This window comes from Mirounga leonina, unplaced genomic scaffold, assembly GCF_011800145.1.
Source record: "Mirounga leonina isolate KUSES-001 unplaced genomic scaffold, KU_Mleo_1.0 Mir_91, whole genome shotgun sequence".
Classification (NCBI taxonomy): Eukaryota; Metazoa; Chordata; class Mammalia; order Carnivora; family Phocidae; genus Mirounga; species Mirounga leonina.
Window position 1 is genome coordinate 48,495,744 of NW_023270839.1, and position 19,468 is coordinate 48,515,211.

At 48.5% G+C, this 19,468-nt stretch overlaps 1 protein-coding gene across 1 annotated transcript in view; it reads right to left on the reverse strand.

Moving 5' to 3' along the window:
- SIN3A (SIN3 transcription regulator family member A) overlaps positions 1–12,590 on the reverse strand; it is a 67,066-nt gene extending 54,476 nt beyond the window's left edge. The window contains exon 1 of the mRNA XM_034994556.1: positions 12,399–12,590. The gene's annotated coding sequence lies outside the window, so the exon portion shown is untranslated. The remainder of the gene's footprint in view (positions 1–12,398) is intronic.
- Positions 12,591–19,468: the final 6,878 nt, after the last annotated feature.

Below are 19,468 nucleotides of genomic sequence, written 5' to 3' on the forward strand. Positions count from 1 at the left end.
AACACAAGATCTAATACCCAAGCCTCCCTGAATCAGTTTTATAGTCTTCTAATGAGGAGGGCCTCAACCAGAATAGTTTGCCACCCTCCCGGGCACATTTGTCAATGTCAGAAGCCATTTTCTGGTTGCCACAGTTAGGGGACAGGAGTGCAACTGGCATCTCATGAATTCCCAAACATCCTAAAATGCACAGGATAACCCCCCACAACAAAGAATTACTTGGCCAAAATATAATAGTGCCAGGTTGAGAAACCTGGATCTAATATAATGCTAACTCCATCTGGTACATACCTTTTGTGAGCTTTGGTGGGATTATGTCATACTGTGGTATGACAACAATTTTTAGCAAGGTAGCTCAGAACAGTCATCTTGGTTCAAAATATCTCTCATGTGATTTACCTTGAACTCTTGGTGTATCAGAAAAACTTATCATTTACCATTTGGGTGAAAAACAACTTTATCAGAAACTTTAAGAACTTAAATAGAAGGAGCGCCTAGGGGCACCCAGGTGGCCAGTTGGTTGGGCGTTGGATTTTCACTCAGGTCGTGATCACCTGGTGGTGGGATCAAGCCTCGCTTTGGGCTCCCCACCCGTGGAGTCTGCTTGGGTATCTCTCCCTCTGCCCCTTCTGCCTAATCCCTTCCCCCACTCCCACAAGCACCTGTGCACACACACTCTAAGTTAAATAAATAAATCTTAAGGAAAAAAAAGGGCGCCTGGGTGGCTCAGTCAGTTAAGTATCTGACTCTTGATTTCAACTGGGGTTCTGAAGGGTTGTGGGATCAAGTCCCGGGTTGGGCTCCACACTCAGCAGGGAGTCTGCGTGAGATTCTCTCTCTCCCTCTCCAAAATAAAAATAAATTTTCTAAAAAAGAATTTGAATAGCAAATCCTAATTTTTATTTCCTATTTTCCTGCTTTTGAAGATATAAATACCCAAAATAGGCAATATCCTTTAAAATGCAACTGAGTAGTCACCAACTATCACAACATGAAGTTGAAACATAGCATTTGGTAAATTTTGATTTCAGATACATCTCTAGTAAAGTTCTAGCTTATCATCACTTTGGGATTTTTTTTCCTTTTTTTGCATCACCACACACAGTACTTTGAGAACTTAATTCTTAATTTTATTGGCAAGGACAATCATCTTCTTTGCTCCATAACTGCAAGCACTCTCAGTTTTAGGCTAATAAACACCAATTAGAACAATCGATCCAATGTTGTTTTTTCATTTCTATGTCCTGTTTCCTTCCAATCACCTCTGTACACCTGCCTTTAGCAAATGTCCACTCACAAGTCAGTTTTGGTGCATAAACATCCTAGAAGATGAAAGGATACAATCGTATACCCTTTTAGCAAATTGAAATGGTTTTAATTCATGGTGAAATACTTCATTCTGAAGTCCTTCCTGCTGAATGACTACCTGGATGAGGATATCATTATTTCTTACCCACCCCCCAAAAATACATGGTGCACGTGTTAAGTTCTTCATTCTGAGAAAATTCATCATATTGTCATCTAAAGACTACACAGCCTGTGAACTGGCTCACAGTCAATTTTACCATCATCACCCCCGTCTAGCCTGCTTCTGTCTGCTGGACTGCATTTGTCTGCTAGCTCCTCTGCTGTGAGGGGTCTTCCTCTGTTCGTTTTCTTCCTTTTGCCATTACAGGAAGCAAAAAAAAAAAATCAAGGATTACCAAATATGTTTCCTGAAAGCTTAAAAAGGTTGTAAAAATAGTATAAAAAATGGTCATATAACTTTCACTCAGATTCCCCAGATGCTAATGTCTTATTGATTGTTTAAGATGGTATCTCCCAACTTGTACACTGTCTTGGAAGATGCTGTAATGCTTCGGGCAAAGCAGTAAGAAAACTGAAGTGTAACAATGATGATTTATTTTACCACTGCATTATCCTTCTAGGCAATGCCATCATTCTTCCCTTATTATTTTAGTTTTTTTTTTAGCATAATAGGGAATAACTGATGAGCAATGATGAAATAATTCCTAGGATGATGAAATACCAAAATGTTTCAAGCTATAGGAAAACTAAGATCACTAAGATCCCAGAATATAGTTCAGATGTATAAATGGTAATAGCTAAAATGAGTTTATCTCATTAAAAAGAAAATAAGTAAATTCTCTCTTTGTTCCTTTTTTTTGGGGTGGGGGAGAGAGCAAGAGAGTGCGGGGAGGGGGGGAGCTACTTAAAAGACTGAGCCACCCAGGTGGCCCTCTTTGTTCTTTTAAAGACCTACAATAAAGAATAAAGTCATGAAATATAAATCTTTACAGGTAGTTAGTACTGCTCAAAAAGAAACTCAAAAACTAAAATTGGGTCCTAATGATACTGATTCTGTGGCAGAAAATGAACAGGAAACTTTAGTTCAATTCAAAAGGTATTAAAAATTGTATCAATGTTAACTTTTTGATCTAGATCACTGTACTACAGTTTTGTAAAACACATTTGGGAAATCTAGGTGAAGGTTATACAACAATTCTTTACAGTATTTTTGCGACTTCTTTTGAAGTCTAAAATTATTTCAAAGTGAAAAGTTAAAAAAAATTTAAGTATTAATAGTATGAGAATAGGAAAGAAGGAAATCATTCTGTAGTCCTATTCTAAAGGATATGAACATTTAGTTTATGTGACAAGGTTTCTTTTTTTTAAGATTTTATTTATTTATTTAAGAGAGAGTGAGCGAGAAAGAGCACGAGCAGGGGGGAGGTGGAGAGGCAGAGGGAGAAGCAGACTCCCCACTGAGCAGGAAGCCCGACACAGGGCCCCAGGATTATCACCTGAGCTGAAGGCAGATGCCCAACCGACTGAGCCACCCAGGCGCCCCGTAACAAGGTTTCTCTAAATTAACTGAGAATGGTATAAAACAGACTGAGCATAAATAACAGAAGATAAGCTAGCTACAGCTATCAAGAAAGCATTGTAAATAGGACTTGAGGGGTGCCTAGGTGGCTCAGTCAGTTAAGCCTCCAACTCTTAATTTTGGCTCAGGTCATGATCGCAGGGCCGTGAGATTAAGCCCCCCTTTGGGCTCCGTGCTCAGTGTGGAGCCTGCTTACAATTCTCTCTCTTGCCCTCTCTCTCTGTCCCTCCCTGCCTCGCACTCTCTTCCTCTCTCTCAAAAAAGAATAGGACTTGAGACAGTTAACGGGATAGGTAGATGTGTCACTTAACCTCATCCTGTCTTTATCCTATTAGCTATATGTCTGCCCCCACACAGGCCTGGGCATGTACACCTTTAACCAGCTTTGTATCCACCACTGTGCACAGCATACAGTCTTGTCTATGGTAGAATTCAAATCATTCACTCACTCATGCACGCACCCTCTAATATATATTGAGCACATACTATGTGCCAGGCATTCTTCTAGGAGCTGGGGATATAGCAGCAAACCAAACAAAAATTTCCTCCTTCATGAAGTTTACATGAAGAGGGAGAAAAAGACAGTACACAAAGTGTTCAGAACACTAGACAGTGACAAGTGCTAAGAAGAAAAAGAAGGGTTTTTGAAATTTTAGATACAAGTGACCAAAGAATACCTCACCGATAAGGTAACTTTTGGGTAAAATAGTAGAGAGCTAACCATGTGGAAATCAGTGAGGAAGCATTACAAGCAGAAGGAACAGGAAATGCAAAGACCCTGATGCATATATGTGCTTAATATTTTCCAAGAACAGCAAAAAGGCTGTATAACTGGAACAGAATGGAGGAAAGACAGACTGGTAGAAAATGAAATCAGAGAAGTAATGGGGTTGGGGTTAGTAGGTAGAGAGCATATTGTGTTTCTTCTCAGAGGTCATAATAAGGACCCAAGCTTAATAATCAGACTGAAATGGGAAGCCACTGGTGGGTTTTAAGCAGAAAAGTGACATGATCTGAGTTAAATTTTAAGACTCACCTGGCTGCTGTGCTAAGAACAGCCTAAAGAGATGCTGAATAACAAAGCAGAGGGAACAGTTAAGGTAACTGATAATCCAAGCTAGAGATGTACTTGTGATCACTGCTATAGTTGGGAGTAGGGTGGTGGTGGTGGTATTAAGTGATCAAATTCCGGGTAATATTTTGAATATAGAGCAAATAGGATTTGCTGAAGATCAAATATAAAAAAGACAGAAAAAGGGCGCCTGGGTGGCTCAGTTGGTTAAGCGACTGCCTTCGGCTCAGGTCATGATCCTGGAGTTCCTGGATCAGTCCCGCATCGGGCTCCCTGCTCGGCGGGGAGTCTGCTTCTCCCTCTCCCGCTCCTCCCTCTTGTGCTCTCTCTCTCTCACTCTCTCTCTCAAATAAATAAATAAAATCTTTAAAAAAAAAAAAAAGAAAAAAAGAAGTCAAATGCCTAATAAATATCCAAGAGAAAATATGAAGTGGGCCACGGGTTATGTTTGTCTATAGTACAGGGGAGAGGCCCCCGGTTAGAGAAATTTGGAAGTTATCAGCAGTTTGGATTTTAGAAAGGTGATAGAGTATACAAGGTAACTCTCCTTAATTAAGCACATTCACATTTCTGCATCAAGTGAGACAGCCTAGACCAGGCTGGTGGCCCTTAATTAGTTGTGGAACCAAACTTACCAAAAAACAAACAAACAAAAATTCTTGTGTTTTAGAGCTGCAGATTAGGGACTATAGACCTGTATATCCTTCATTAACCCAGAAATCAGCAAAGATATCATATCAGCAGGACTGAGGAAGCACCCGCAGCCATGATTCTCTAAGTACAAATAAAATGCAGACACACAAGACAGAAAGATGGTGAGTAGTACAAAAGCAAGAGAAGGGGGCGCCTGGGTGGCTCAGTCGGTTAAGCGACTGCCTTCGGCTCAGGTCATGATCCTGGAGTTCCTGGATCAGTCCCGCATCGGGCTCCCTGCTTGGCAGGGAGTCTGCTTCTCCCTCTGGCCCTCCGCCCTCTCATGTGCTCTCTCTCATTCTCTCTCTCTCTCAAATAAATAAATAAATAAATCTTTAAAAAAAAAAAAAAAAGCAAGAGAAGGGAAGGTCAAAAAAGAGATGTATGCCTTCGAAACTGCTACTAATAAATGCCTAACTTTGAAGCTAATTGCAACCAAACAGATGTAGCCTCTAGTTAACAAACTTTAAATTGCAATTTGAGTTCAGTTTGTATACTTTTTATCACCTATTATGTGCCAATATTATCCTAGGCACTGAGGCTATCACGAAAGTTAAGTCCCAGTCTAGATGGACTAAGTCATTGGTGCAGCTCTTGCTGAAGAAAACCAGTTGCCCCACAAACGCACAGGGACAAAAACCTCTATATGTTTGATTATATATGAGAACAAATCTCACTAGGCATGTCTTTTGAAGAAAGAGACCCAAAAAGAAAGTTACATAATTAAAGGAAGCCAAGGTTTTTCGGTATTTTTAATATGTTGTTAAAAGACAATTAAGACAGATAATTGTCTAAATACAATTAGAATTTATATTTAGGGGCACCTGGGTGGCTCAGTTGGTTACACATCCGACTCTTGATTCTGGCTCAGGTCATGATCTCAGGGTCATGGGATCAAGCCCCACACTGGGCTCTGTGCTAAGCAGAGTCTGCTTGTCCCTCTCCCTCTGCTCCTCCCCTCCCCGCCCCTTGCCCTCTCTCTCTCAAATAAATAAAATCTTAAAAAAAAAAAAAAAAAAGTGGCAGGGGGTGCCTGGATGGTTCAGTCGGTTAAACATCCAACTCTTGATCTCAGCTCAGGTCTTGATCTCTGGGTCATGAGTTCAGGCCCCAAGTTGGAGGAAGCCTACTTTAAAAAAAAAAAAAGTGGCACAAAACCAAAATTCTTTGAAATATTTGTAAAGAATATAATGCAATAATGGCAAAATACAGACTACCCTGCTGGGTATGCTGCTGGATAACCTTAACCTTAACAAAAGAGTATCCAGAATTATTTACTTAAGCTGTAACCAGAAAAAGATAAAAGTCCCAAGATATTACTTCTTCTACTCACTTACTGAAGTAGAAATAGGAAGACATGTGAAGGAAAGGAAGTATTAGTAAACAATAGTTGGCCATATTAATATATCTTGAGCTTGACAGGGTAACAGTGACATACGTGCCAAGTCCATTATTTCTTCACTATGATTCTTAAACACCTTCCAAAGCAGTAGAAGCAATCAGGTCTGTAAACTGAAGAGAACAGGATTCACAAACTCTGGAAGAGACTACAATTCATGTGCGAATTTCAACATAATGCCATTCCTTCTAACACCCCAAAGCACTCTCTGGGGGTACTTTCAGATGTCTAAGGTCATTCATTTAACAATCTGCTTCAACTGGATCTATGATTTCAGGCTTCACCCTCCTGTTGCTCATTCAGTGTCCTCTCCTCCTCCACCCAAGGTAGGCTCTCCCTCCTCTGAATTCCTTTCAGCTCTCTGTAATTCACTCTTACAGCACTCAATCTCCACTGATGTGTAGTAAAATCATCATGTGAATATTTGCCTTTCCTTGTAAGAATGTAAACTTTTCCGGGACAAAGACTCTTCCTGTGTCAGCCCAGGGCTACCTAAGAAGGTGGTCAAGAAATGGGTGTTGACTCAATTCCCCTTTAGAATCTGAGTCCCAATTTTTTCCCTCAAAGCCGCTTTCAAAAGCACACTGCTAGGTCCTCAAAAAATTAAACACAGATTTACTATTTGATCCAGCGATTCCACCTCTGGGTATATACCCAAAAGGATTCAAAGCAGATACTTGAAGAGATATTTATATATCCATGTTCTTTATGGCGTTATTCACAATAGCCAAGAGGTGGAAACAACCCAAATGTCTACTGATACATGAATCAACAAAAGGTGATATATACATATAATGCAATATTAATTACCATTAAAAAGGAAGGTAATTCTGGGGCGTCTGGGTGGCTCAGTTGGTTAAGCAACTGCCTTCGGCTCAGGTCATGATCCCGGAGTCCCTGGATCGAGTCCCACATCGGGCTCCCTGCTTGGCAGGGAGTCTGCTTCTCCCTCTGACCCTCCCCCCTCTCATGTGCTTTCTCTCTCATTCTCTCTCTCAAATAAATAAATAAAATCTTTAAAAAAAAAAAAGGAAGATAATTCTGATATGTGCTACGACATGGATGAACCCTGAGAACCCTAAGTGAAATAAGCCAGACACAAAAGGGCAAATACTGTATGATTCCACTTATATAAGATACCTAGAGTAGTCAAACTCACACAGACATAAAGTAGAATGGTTGTTGCTAGGGGCTGAGGAGAGATTTAAAGGGGCTGTTTGTTGGAGAGTCTCGGTGGTTCAGTCGATTAAGCGGCCGACTCTTGATTTTGGCTCAGGTCATGATCTCAAGGTTCTGAGATCGAGCCCCACGAGGGTCTCTGCACTCAGCGGGGAGTCTGCTTCTCTCTCTCCCTTTGCCTCCCTCTCCCTCTGCCCCCACCCCTGTGCACACACTCATGCTCTAAAATAAAAAATTTTTTTCTTAAGATTTTATTTATTTATTTGACAGAGAGAGAGAGCGAGAGCAGAACACAAGCAGGGGGAGTGGGAGAGGGAGAAGCAGGCTTCCTGCTGAACAGAAATCCCAATGTGGGGTTCAATCCCAGGACCCTGAGATCATGACCTGAGCTGAAGGCAGACGCTTAACGACTGAGCCACGCAGGAGCCCCCCAAAAATGTTTAAAGACAGAGAGAGAGATAGACAGATAAAGGAGCTGTTGTTTAATGTGTACAGTTTCAGTTGGGGGAAGATGAAAAAGTTCGGGAGAAAGGGGCGCCTGGGTGGCTCAGCTGGTTGAGCGACTGCCTTCGGCTCAGGTCATGATCCCGGAGTGCCGGGATCGAGTCCCGCATGGGGCTCCCTGCTCAGCGGGGAGTCTGCTTCTCCCTCTGACCCTCCCCACTCTCATGCTCTCTCTATCTCATTCTCTCTCTCAAATAAATAAATAAAATCTTAAAAAAAAAAGTTCTGGAGATGGATGGTTGAAACAGTTGCACAACAAAGTGACTGTACTTAATGCCACTGAATTGTACACTTAAAAATAGTTAAAACGGTAAATTTTGTTATATATGTTTTACCTCAATTGTTTTTAATAGCACACTGCTCCTTCTCTGTTCACTATCCTTAGACCAGACATAAATGAAGTGTAGAGTTAAAAGCAGGGACTCTGGAACCAGAACACCAGGGTTCACATCTGTCATGCCACTTACCACAGTTCTAATCTCTGTCACTGTTTCCTCATCTTTAAAACAAGGACTTCAGGGCGCCTGGGTGGCTCAGTTGGTTAAGCGACTGCCTTCGGCTCAGGTCATGATCCTGGAGTCCCGGGATCGAGTCCCGCATCGGGTTCCCTGCTCGGCAGGGAGTCTGCTTCTCCCTCTGACCCTCCCCCCTCTCATCCTCTCTCTATCTCATTCTCTCTCAGATGAATAAATAAAAAATTAAAAAAAAAAAAAAGATTTTAAAACAAGGACTTCATAGTACCCACTAGACAGGGTTATCATGAAGATTACGTGGATTAATAAATGTACAGTGCCTAACTCAGTGCCTGGGACATAATAAGGGCTCAATAAATGAAAGTTCTTACTGGGGTATGTGGGTGGTGCAGTCGGTTAAGCCTTCCACTCTTGGTTTTGGCTCAGGTCGTAATCTCAACCTGAGCTGGCACACAGTCTGCTTGAGATTCTCTCTCCCTCACCCTCTGCCCCTCCAGCTCATATGTGTGCGTGTGCTTTTTTTTTTTCAATTCTTTTTTTTTATTCTTATGTTAATCCCCATACATTACATCATTAGTTTTAGATGAAGTGTTCCATGATTCATTGTTTGTGCATAACACCCAGTGCTCCATGCAGAATGTGCCCTCCTCAATACCCACCACCAGGCTAACCCATCCTCCCACCCCCCTCCCCTCTAGAACCCTCAGTTTGTTTTTCAGAGTCCATCGTCTCTCATGGTTCGTCTACCCCTCCGATTTCCCCCGCTTTCTCTCTCTTTCTAGGATAAATAAATCTTTATTTTTTTAATTTTTTAAAAAATAAATCTTTAGAAAAAAATGAAAGTTCTTATTTTTCATGTAGACAGAGGGTATAGTTTTAAAAAGCATGTTAATGGGGTGCCTGGGTGGCTCAGCTGGTTAAGCGGCTGGCTCTTGATTGCGACTCAGGTCATGATCTCAGGGTCCTGGGATGGAGCCCCCACATTGGGTTCCGTGCTCAGCAGGGAGTCTGCTTGAGGATTCTTTCTTTCTCTCCCTCTGCGCCTCCCCCCACTGTGCGTCCCCCCCACCCCACCTTGCATGCACACGCTCTCTCAAATAAATCTTTTTTTAAAAAATAAAAAGCATGTTAACTATCATTTATCATTTCTAGAAAAATCTACAGAAAGTAAAGCTTAACAACTCTTAGTAGTATTAGAAGAAAGAAGGAGAAAGCCTTTTATTTTATTTTTTTAAGATTTTATTTGTCAGAGAGAGTGAGCAAGAGAGAGAGAGAGCGAGCAGCAGGCAGAGGGAGAAGCAGGTTCCCTGCCCAGCAAGGAGCCCAATGCGGGACTCGATCCCAGGACGCTGGGATCATGACCTGAGCCAAAGACGGACGCCCAACCAGCTGAGCCACCCAGGCGTCCCGAGAAAGCCTTTTAAAGCACTTCACTAGATTACTGAATGACATGGACATAATCTTTTAATTCTGACTAAAATTTGCAGCCATTAACATCTGCCTTGAAAAGATCTCCAGTTATCTTGTCTGTACATAAGATGTAAACAGGACTATGCTTTGCCAAGAATCTTATCAAATTACTACATACCTCTTTCCTCAAAAAAACACAAAAAACAAAAAAAACCCTTACTCTTAGGGTAAAACCTTCTTAATTACAAAATGCCAATCTATCTAGGGTCTTAACTCTGACAAAACTATAGTATATACCATACTGCTATTTGGAAAGGTAAGAAGCATTTATAAAAACTTTCCTAATATAGTACATCCAGGTTCTTACTTGAATCCTTAAAGCATATATGGGACTTCTGACCCTGGTGCCCTAAGAGACAACATATTAAGTGCATGATTTAGGTCTTCCGTGTTTCCCAGCAGACAGCACTGCAAATGGTAGGAACAACTTTGTGTTGACCAAACCTTCCTCTCCACTATCTCCACTATCTTTGGCAGTTTATAACATCAGAAAAAACACCCAGGCTTTCTGTATCCACACCAATTCTAACACAGTCACTAGCACTCAAATGAAAAAGCTACCTTTGCCATTGCTACTTCCTTAACTGAGATGGGACTTACTCTCTTCACATGAATATAGGGCAGGACATCAAGCTCTCAGTCCCACCTGAACAAAGCACAAATCTAGAATTTAACTTCAGGTATCAGCCAGATGGCTTGCTCAGATATTAGTCTATAAATACATTCCTCCAATACATTCCTCCGTGTTTATATTCTCATGAAAAAATATCAAAAACATGTAATTTCTCTTAAGAAAAGAGAACGTATCAAGTCAGAGCAAAAACCTCATTTAAAATAATTCATTATGGGGCGCCTGGCTGGCTCAGCCAGAAGACCATGTGACTCTTGATCTCTTAAGCTTGAACCCCATGTTGGGTATAGAGATTACTTAAATTAAAAAAAAAAAACTTAGGGGCGCCTGGGTGGCTCAGTCAGCTAAGCGGCTGCCTTCAGCTCAGGTCACGATCCCAGGGTCCTGGGATCGAGCCCCACATCGGGCTCCCTGCTCGGCAGGAAACCTGCTTCTCCTTCTCCCTCTGCCTGCCACTCTGCCTACTTGTGCTGTCTCTCTATCTCTCTGTCAAATAAATAAATAAAATCTTTAAAAAAAAAAAACTTAAAAAAATTAAACAGTTCATTAAACATGAAATGTCCTAAGGCAACTCCCCAATACAGGTCAGAGGGCAATGCTACGAAAGTCACATACACAAAACTACATTAGTCCTCGACTTCACCCTCTCTGTAACAAAACAGGGCAAGAACACTATGTTTTATAGAATATAAATAGAAATGGTCTAGATGTTCTAACAGAATTACATAAAACCAGAAGAGAAGACTTTTCAAGAACACCTCTAATTACCTAAATTGCAACTTATTTCTTTGTGAAATTAAGCTTACATAGCAGAACCACCTGTATGTACAATGAAAGCATTCAAAAAAGCGAGAGCGGAAGAAATCAGAGTATTTTATTCAGTCTGAGTTTTTTTTTAAATCACCATCTTTTATAAACATATAGTTTTAAATAGTAAAATGTAAATCCAACCCTTCCTTTTCTAAATCTCAGCTTAAAGACTTTTTCTGGCTAACTGGGTTTGAAGTCCTAAGGCACCTAACAGTGGCCAAGTCTAACTACCCACCACCCTATTGGCTCAAAGGAAACCCCGCCCCGTACAGCCACAGTAACTGAACCTAAGGGAACTCCAAGAAAGGTTGTCCCCGGCCACATTTCTAGTCTCTGAGGACTCTCCGCCCCTCCCCCCACAATCACCGCTGCGGAAGCATGGTCACAGCACGAGCAGCCACTCCACTGCAAGACTCCCAACGAAAGGACCTTGAGCACCTCGCTCCAAAAATTACAAGCGGCGGTGACCATGCTCCCACTCTCCAAGGCTGAACGGTGCCATCGACGCTGCGTGCAGCTAAGACAGACAACAGCTCTGGCACACAGCCCTCTTGCCCCAGGCAAAAGGCATGGCCGAGCCACAAGAGTAAGTCCTGACACCTCCGCAGCTCAGAGTCGGCGGGAGCCCCTCCCACCCCACGGAGACGTAGGGCGGGGCAGATCTGGGCGCCGCGACTCCAAGCCAGACCGGACAGCGGGCTTTCCCGAACCCCGCCTCACTTGCCAAGGAGGCGGAAACCGGGGGGAGGGGGGAGGACGGCCTGGGGGAGTGGCATCGCCGCTCCGTACGGCCCCTCCGGCCAACCGGATCCCGAGAAGGCGGAGGAAAGCAGACTTCACGCCCCCTCCCTGCCGCGCCCCGAAACCACACGCGGGAGACCCCTTGCCCGTCCCCCAACCCCAGCATGCCAGTGCGCGGCTGCCCAGCTGAGGCCCCGCCCACCTCGGGAAGATAGGAGGGGTGGTCGACCGCAAACAGCACTTAGCCAGGACCGGCCCCGCCCCTTTCTCCACAATCGCACGCGCGCGCCGGCCCCGCCCCTGAGCGGCGGCGCGAGAGCCCGCCCCCTCCGCGCGCACCGGGACTACGCTCTCCTCCCCCTCCCGCACGAAGAGCTACCCCGCTCCGCCCCCCACCCCCCTCACACATCCACACACCTCCCGCCCGCCTGCTCTACGGGAAGCCGAGGAGGTCAGCCCCCCTAAAAATACACACCCTCGAGTCCAGCGTTACCCGCCACCAGGCTCCCCGCCCCGACCCTGGCCCGGCGTGCTCTCACCGCAAAGCTGCTTCGGCCGCTCCTCACTGCGTGTCCCTCTCGGCGTGAGCCTCGGGCTCAGCAGGGAGGCCCCGAGAACGGCGAAGGCACAGGCCCGCCGAAGCGGACTGGCAGCCTCCTCTCCGCTAACGAAACGGTCACAGGCCCCAGTGCCCAGACTGGGAAGGAGGGAGGGAGGGAGGGAGGGAAACTCCGAGGGGGGAAGGGGAGGGGGGGAAAGATGGAGAAACCGTCTCCGCCGCCTCTACCGCCGCGGCCGCTTCTCTGTTACCCGGGAAATCCCGCCCACTCCCCCGGCCCGCCCCGCAGAGGGAAGACTCAACTTCGCTCCACCACAGGCCGCATTATCCGCCCGTCAAAGGTTTAACCAATCGCTGTGCCCTGCCTGCCGGCTGCCCGCCCCTTCCCCCTCGGCTGGGATGGGAGGGGGAGCCGCTCACCTTCTCCACGCCCCTATTGGCGGGGAGCTTCCCTAACTCAACCCCGCCTATTGGAGGCGAATTGCTGAATCCCACCCCCACGCCTCAACACTATTGGAGGAAGCAGGGGAGCTCTTCACGTCTCATTGGAGGACTCCACATATCCCGCCCCGTGCAGTCTCAGCCACAGGCCCAACAAGTCGGCTCCCGCCCTCGCCGGTCATCGCATTGGAAGGCTACCCCGGGCTCTCTCGCTGCCCCAGGAAGGTAAGTAACCGATGTGGGGTAAAATGTCCGTAAGTGAGGCAGGCCCCGCCCCCAACCACCCGATTGGATATCTCGGCGCCGGTAGCAGCCTCCATTGGCCAGGACGCCCGTCTAGAAAGGAGCTGACTCCGCCCCGCGCGAGGAGGCTGAACCTTAGCAGTCCTTTTGTGGAATGTTTACACTAGAGACTGAAGTGCAGAGAGTTCCAGGGCCCGAAACAGGAGGGGGCGCGGAGCTCAGCAGCTGAGATCCGAAGCCTTGGGATTTGAAAGGGAGAGGCAGCAACACACCACCGTGGAGGGCCCCTTACAAGAAAAAATAAAAGAAAGAAAGAAAGAAAAAGAACCTCATCCTATCCAGTTCTCTCTACAATTTACATTTCCGCACGCTGCCTCCTTGTAAACACAAATATCCGGAGCAACCGGATCCGTACAGCTCCTTTCAGTACGTCAGAATTAAGAGCTGGAGACCCAAGCCGAAAAATCGTCCTAGTGGTTGCCAGCCCGCAGCTAGGTTTGGCTGCACACTTCTAACACCGACAATCCCTAAACTTGAGTATGCAGTCCTAAGAGGGCGGAGATAACCAAAATGAAGGCAGGGCCCTAACAGCCACCGCCCTGGCAAGCCTCCGGAAGGCGGAGCGTGAGGTGTAAAGCGTTTGCGATCTCCAGGGTATATCTGGAGGCATATTCGGACTCGAACTGAATAAGGAGACCAAAAAGGCCATAGCATAAATGAACCTTCACCCCACACTTCATACAAAGAATAAAAATTCCACAGTTGGTGACAAAAGATAAGAATGGCTGTTCACCTACTCCTTTGGCCAACAAGTGTTAATGGCAGTCCCTAGGCCTTCTCTGTGTAGGTTATAGTGCTTCAAACACACAGAGACAAAGTGCTTGCAATGCCTAGGTTGCTTTTATTTATTCACCAAATGGGGCGGAGAACGGACGCTGGCCCTGCTTTGGGGGGCGCTCAAGGAGCGCCAGGAAAGGAGGGGGCGGGACTAGAGTTTTCCCGCTCTCCAGCAAAAGCCTACTCCCCCGAGAGCCGTGTCAGTCCCCAAGTGGCAGGCCCCAGGGAACCCGCTCCCAGATCCTATCTTCTCCTCCCTCTGCAATCCAGGGGAGACGGCAAGGAAACCAGCGCTGGCAACAGGTGGGCCTGACTCCAAGGATGGCTTCGAGCCGTAAGGACAAGGCAGTGAACCGTGAACTCCATGAGTAACTTAAGATGAGAGCCAAGCCCTGCCCAAAGACGGAGCTCTAAAAAAAAGGTCACACCAACGAAAGCGACGCTCGAGTCAAATCTCTTCGAGGTTAGGAAGAAGCGGCACTTTTGCAGAACTTATCGACGGTACCTTTCACTCTGGGCCGTCCCCGTCTCCCTGGACTGGGTGCCACACGACGCTCCACCTGGACCTCAAAAACCACTTCGAATCCAAGCAGGGTTGGGCCGCCCCCGACTTCTCTGTCAATAGGGGATGAACCACCCTGTACTTGCCTAAGGCACCCAGCCCAATCTTAGGTTGCTCAGAGTTTTAGTTAAAGCCACCTAAGGCCAAGCTGCCGGCGTCCGCGGCGTTCTCAAGCTTAAATTCAGGGTGATCTCCGGGAAGTCAAGAGGCGCGAGAATAGCCAGGCCGCAGGGTCAGAACTTTAGTAGTTGGCCCGGAAGGCCAGATCCCACCCCTCCTCCCCACCCCTGCAGAACCCCTGGAGCCGAGGGCCCCGAAATCCACTCATGCCGTTAACCCCTAACTTCATCGCAAAGCTACCAGAATCTCCAGCCTTAGAGGAATCATTGTGTGCCTTCTCAGCTCTCTTCGCCCCCTCCCCCCGCACTCCCCGCGCCAAGGACTCCAAACCCGGGACTTCCGGGCGGGAGGACAGTTCGAAGGAGCAAGGCGGGACTCACACATGTGCAGAGCGCGCACACAGGCTAGGGGAAGGGGCGGAGAACAGGGGGTGAACTTCCCCCCCCCCCATCCTAGCTCGCTCCGGCGGAGGGGGCGGAGACTACTATCTCACCAATCAGGAGTGGGGGCGGGACCTTGCGCCGCACGTAAGTCGTAGGAATCCTCCCTCCGCCCTTCACGGAAAAAAATCCTAGCAACTTAAACTCCAGCCCGGCCTCCGATAGGCGGAGCTCGAGAGAATGTCATCCAGTCGAGAACCGAGAAGGAAAAAAGGGAGTCTCGCCCAGCCAGTGGAAGACAAGAGAAGGCGGGCCCTGTGGAGGAGCCTGAGGTGGGTGGAAGAGAGAGGGAAAGGCCCCGCCCCTCAGCTCCCCTCCGGGCGGGTTGCACAAGCGGCGGCTGCTGGAGTAGATAGTAAACAGGCTAGGCCAAGGAGTGGAGGCAGGGGCAACTCGGCGCTCCGTGGGCCGGGGCCCCGGCGCCTCCTCTCCCGGCATCGCCCCACCCGACCCCGGCGGTTAGCGCCGGCGCCCCGCCTTCCAGCCCGCGGCCGCCATCCCGGCTGACAGGCGCGCCCCCCGCGCCCCTCCCCGCCCGCTGATGCATTTCCTTTTCCCGATTCCTAGCGTGGAGACTGTTTTCCCAGTTTCCGACCTTCACTGCCCCTTTCAGGCCACCCCCTCGTGGGCGCGCTCACACGCCCGCGCCCCCGCCCCATCAGCGGGCGAGCCGCACGGCCGGGGGAGGAGAAGGGAGCCGCCGCCGCCGCTGCGGCCGGCTTGGGGTGGGCGGGGAAGGAGGCAGCTCCATGTTTGCAAGGGGATCAGCTGGGGCCGCGGGTCGAAGCCGCCACCGAGTTCCTGGAGGTTTTCCACAACCCCGGGCCGAGTTCCGCGCGGGCTCGCGGCCTGGCGGGTTCCGGCGCCGAATGCTGGCTCTACTGCCACGGCCCGGGAGTTCGGAGAACACAGACCGGCGCGCGGAGCTAGTGGCCAGGCGCTGGGGGCTCTTTCCGGTGGCCTCCCCCGCCCCCGGCCGCCCCTCCCGCAAGTCCGGCGTTGCCCCCGCCCCCAGAGTCCGTAACAACCGCGGCCCACGGCGCCCGCGCCTCACCGGATCGCGCCCACCGCCCCCTCCGTCAAGTTTGCGGGCCGAAACAAAACCCTCCGGGTGGCTGCCGCCCTCGCACAGCATGGTTAGCGGGGAAAGCCGCCGGCTCCGGGTCGCTCGCTAACTCCAGCTCTCAACCAACTCCGGGAGCCGCGGGCTCAGTGGGCCTGGCCTGCCGGGCTCAGGCCGCCGCCCCCTGCCGAGCCCGCGCGCCGCAGCCCAGGCTCGGTTCCAGTCGGCGTACGGAATATCCCCTATTTTCTTCTTTACAATAATTTTTTAAAAGGCATTCCAGGAGCGAGGGGGGAGGGAATCTCCCCCCGCCCTCCCCTTACCCAGTCCGCCGCCGAAACCTACCGAAACCGATTGCTCGGTGAAATAAACTAGGCAGCACGGCCGGCGCACTGACGACCCCGGGCCGGGCCGACCCCCTCCCCACGAATCCGGCCCGGCTTGGAAAACACACACACTGGCGAGCGGGCGGCGCCAAGAGCTCTCCTTCCTGGCCTGCCCCGTGCCTCCCTCGGCCGCCGGACTCCGAGACTCCCCTAGCTCCGTCCTGGGGCCCGCGGCGCCCGCACCGTGGCGGACCGGCCTGAGCCACTGGCCAGCGAGCTAGCCCCCCAAACGCCCGAGATTGGGGAGACCAAATTAAAAGCAGCTGTTTAACATACCTTCCGAGCCAGGCGAGGAGTCCTGAATGGGGAGGAACGCCCCCCACCGGCCATTGGCTCCCCGGCGCTAGCGTCAGTCAGCCTGGGCCCGCCTCCTTCCCTCGCTCCACCTCTTCCCCTTCATTGAATGCTCCCTCCCTCCAAAAAACATTAAATAAATAAATTAAACTAGCCGCGAGTGGGAAGCGCATCCGTGGTAAAGGCCCCTATCTCTCCGGTACCGCCCCTTCGAGTTTCTTGAGACCCTTGGACTGGAAGGACACCTGAGACTCAGAGATCCGCAGGGTGGACTCGGAGGAGGAGCCAGCGGGGCTACCCGGCCCCACTTCCTTCGCACTCACACCCCATTTGGAGCTGGGTAGCGGAGGCTGGTAGGGACATCCTAACGACTGGCTGGAATGGCCCAATTCCCCAGGCTGTGTAACCTAACCGTGTCCAGCCCATTCTGTTAGGTGGCTACCTAAACATGAGTGGTGTAAGCGGCGAGTCCTGTGTTCAGGCAACAGGCGCTATCTAAGCACCTACCGTGGGTGAGGCAGACATTCATCCTGCACCTGCTTCTGAGTGCGATTACAGAGGCTGGATGAGATGCTCTCTCTATACCCTTCAAGGGCTCCAGACCTACCCGAGTTGATGCTACAGCAAGAGCTAAGTAAGGCAAGGCAGAAATGTGTATATAAATAGACCTAGGAGCTCAGAGCAGGGAGATTCTTCCTAGCTGAGGAAAACTGGGAAAGTCTTCATGGAGGAGATGGCTGGCACTCAAGTAGGGTCTTAATGCTTTCATCAGGCAGAAATGAAGGGGGCAAGTCATTTTTAACAAAGGGCACAAAGGGGTAAATGGAAAACATTGTTAAGGACCTTCTAGTGTGGCTAGAAGGGTTGGAAATCAGGGTTGGAAAGGTGGAACCAAATAGCAGAAGACTTTGATACCTGGTTAAAATTCTTAGACTCACACAACATAATGTGCTAGCAGCATAGTCACAGGCTACAGGCTCAGAACTATGGTTTAAGATGCTCAATATCCCAGTAGCTGGGTTGGTTCTGAGAGTGGTTAAGTGAGGGGTGCCTATAGGCAGCAAGGTGAGGCACAAAGGCTATTGTAATACTGGGTTTGGAGACAACAGAGATACATCTTCTAGTGGGAGGGGTACATGGTGGAGCCAAGGGAAATTTTATTTTCTCTCTCCCAGCCACCCAATCCAGAAAGTCTTCAGTAGCCCTCAAGTCAAAAACTCTGACTCAGATCCTTCCCTGAATCATTTGCTGTTTGTCCTAACTTCCAACCAGAAGTTGAAAGAGGCTACCCTACCTCTCTGTGTTCAACAGAACTGAGCCTAGGGCCAGAACACACGGAGTGAGCAAGAAAGACCTGTTGATTGAGGCATCCAGGAAAGGAAGTTCATGTGGTGGATGTGGGGTGTGCAGAATGTGAAGAGTCCTGTGGGCAGAGTGGGACCTGATGCTAGTTAGGCTGTCCCAACAATTCAGGTGAGATGTAATGAGGACTTGACCAGAGCAATGGCAATGGGAAACAAAAAGAACTAAAAAGGAGAGGGGCGCCTGGGTGGCTCAGATGGTTAAGCGTCTGCCTTTGGCTCACGTGATGATCCCAGGATCCTGGGATCAAGCCCCGCATTGGGCTCCCTGCTTGGTGGTGAGCCTGCTTCTCCCTCTCCCTCTACTGTTCCCCCTGCTTGTGCTCTCTCGCTCTGTCAAATAAATAAAATCTTGGGCGCCTGGGTGGCTCAGATGGTTAAGCGTCTGCCTTCGGCTCAGGTCATGATCTCAGGGTCCTGGGATCGAGTCCCGCATCGGGCTCTCTGCTCCTTGGGAGCCTGCTTCTCCCTCTGCCTCTCTCTCTCTCTCTCTCTGTCTCTCATGAATAAATAAATAAAATCTTTAAAAAAAAAAATAAATAAATAAATAAAATCTTAAAAAAAAAATTAAAAAGGAGAGATGTGTTTGAGAAAGACTCAAGGGGCCTGGGTGATTAATTCAGTTTGGGTGATGGAGGGAAAGAAGTCTGTGGCCTGGTATATGAAGAGGTAGTGGAGTTTGAGGCTAAAGGCTGGGTAATCTGGGTTCTAGACTTAACCTGGCCAGTGACTGGTGATATATTTTTAGGCAAGTACTTCTTCCCCTGGGCCTGTTTCCCTCCTGTGAAACAGGGGTGGAAATTGGAATAGAAAGACAGGCTCTAAGGACCCTTCCCTCACTCAGGATCCATAGGAAAGGAGGTTTTCTAATGGGGAGGGAAGCTTGCCATTAAGGAGAGAGGACAGATGGGAAGAAATACTTATTTGGGAAGGGCAGTGGGTCATCCCATGTGAAGTGGGGACTGGAATTTGGGAGGTAGCTTGGTTGATGGAATCATTGAAGGAGAGGGTGTGGAGTGGGAAAGGCCAGGAGGTGGGGACTGTGTATTCAGTGGGAGGCCCACCACCTAGCAGGGCCATGGAGGTTGAGGTTCATTCTCAGACTGGGGGGTCCCTAGGGTGAGAACCGAGTTTTTCTAATTCAGAACAGAGATCCTCTGATGTCTGGAGCCCCATCTCAGATTTCTACTCTATTTCCAAGAGGTTCTGCCCTAGATGAAGGCATAAGATACTGTGTGAGTATGAGATGAGGCATAGTAGTAGACCAGAACACATTAGTCTGGAAGTTGAATCCTATGTTCTC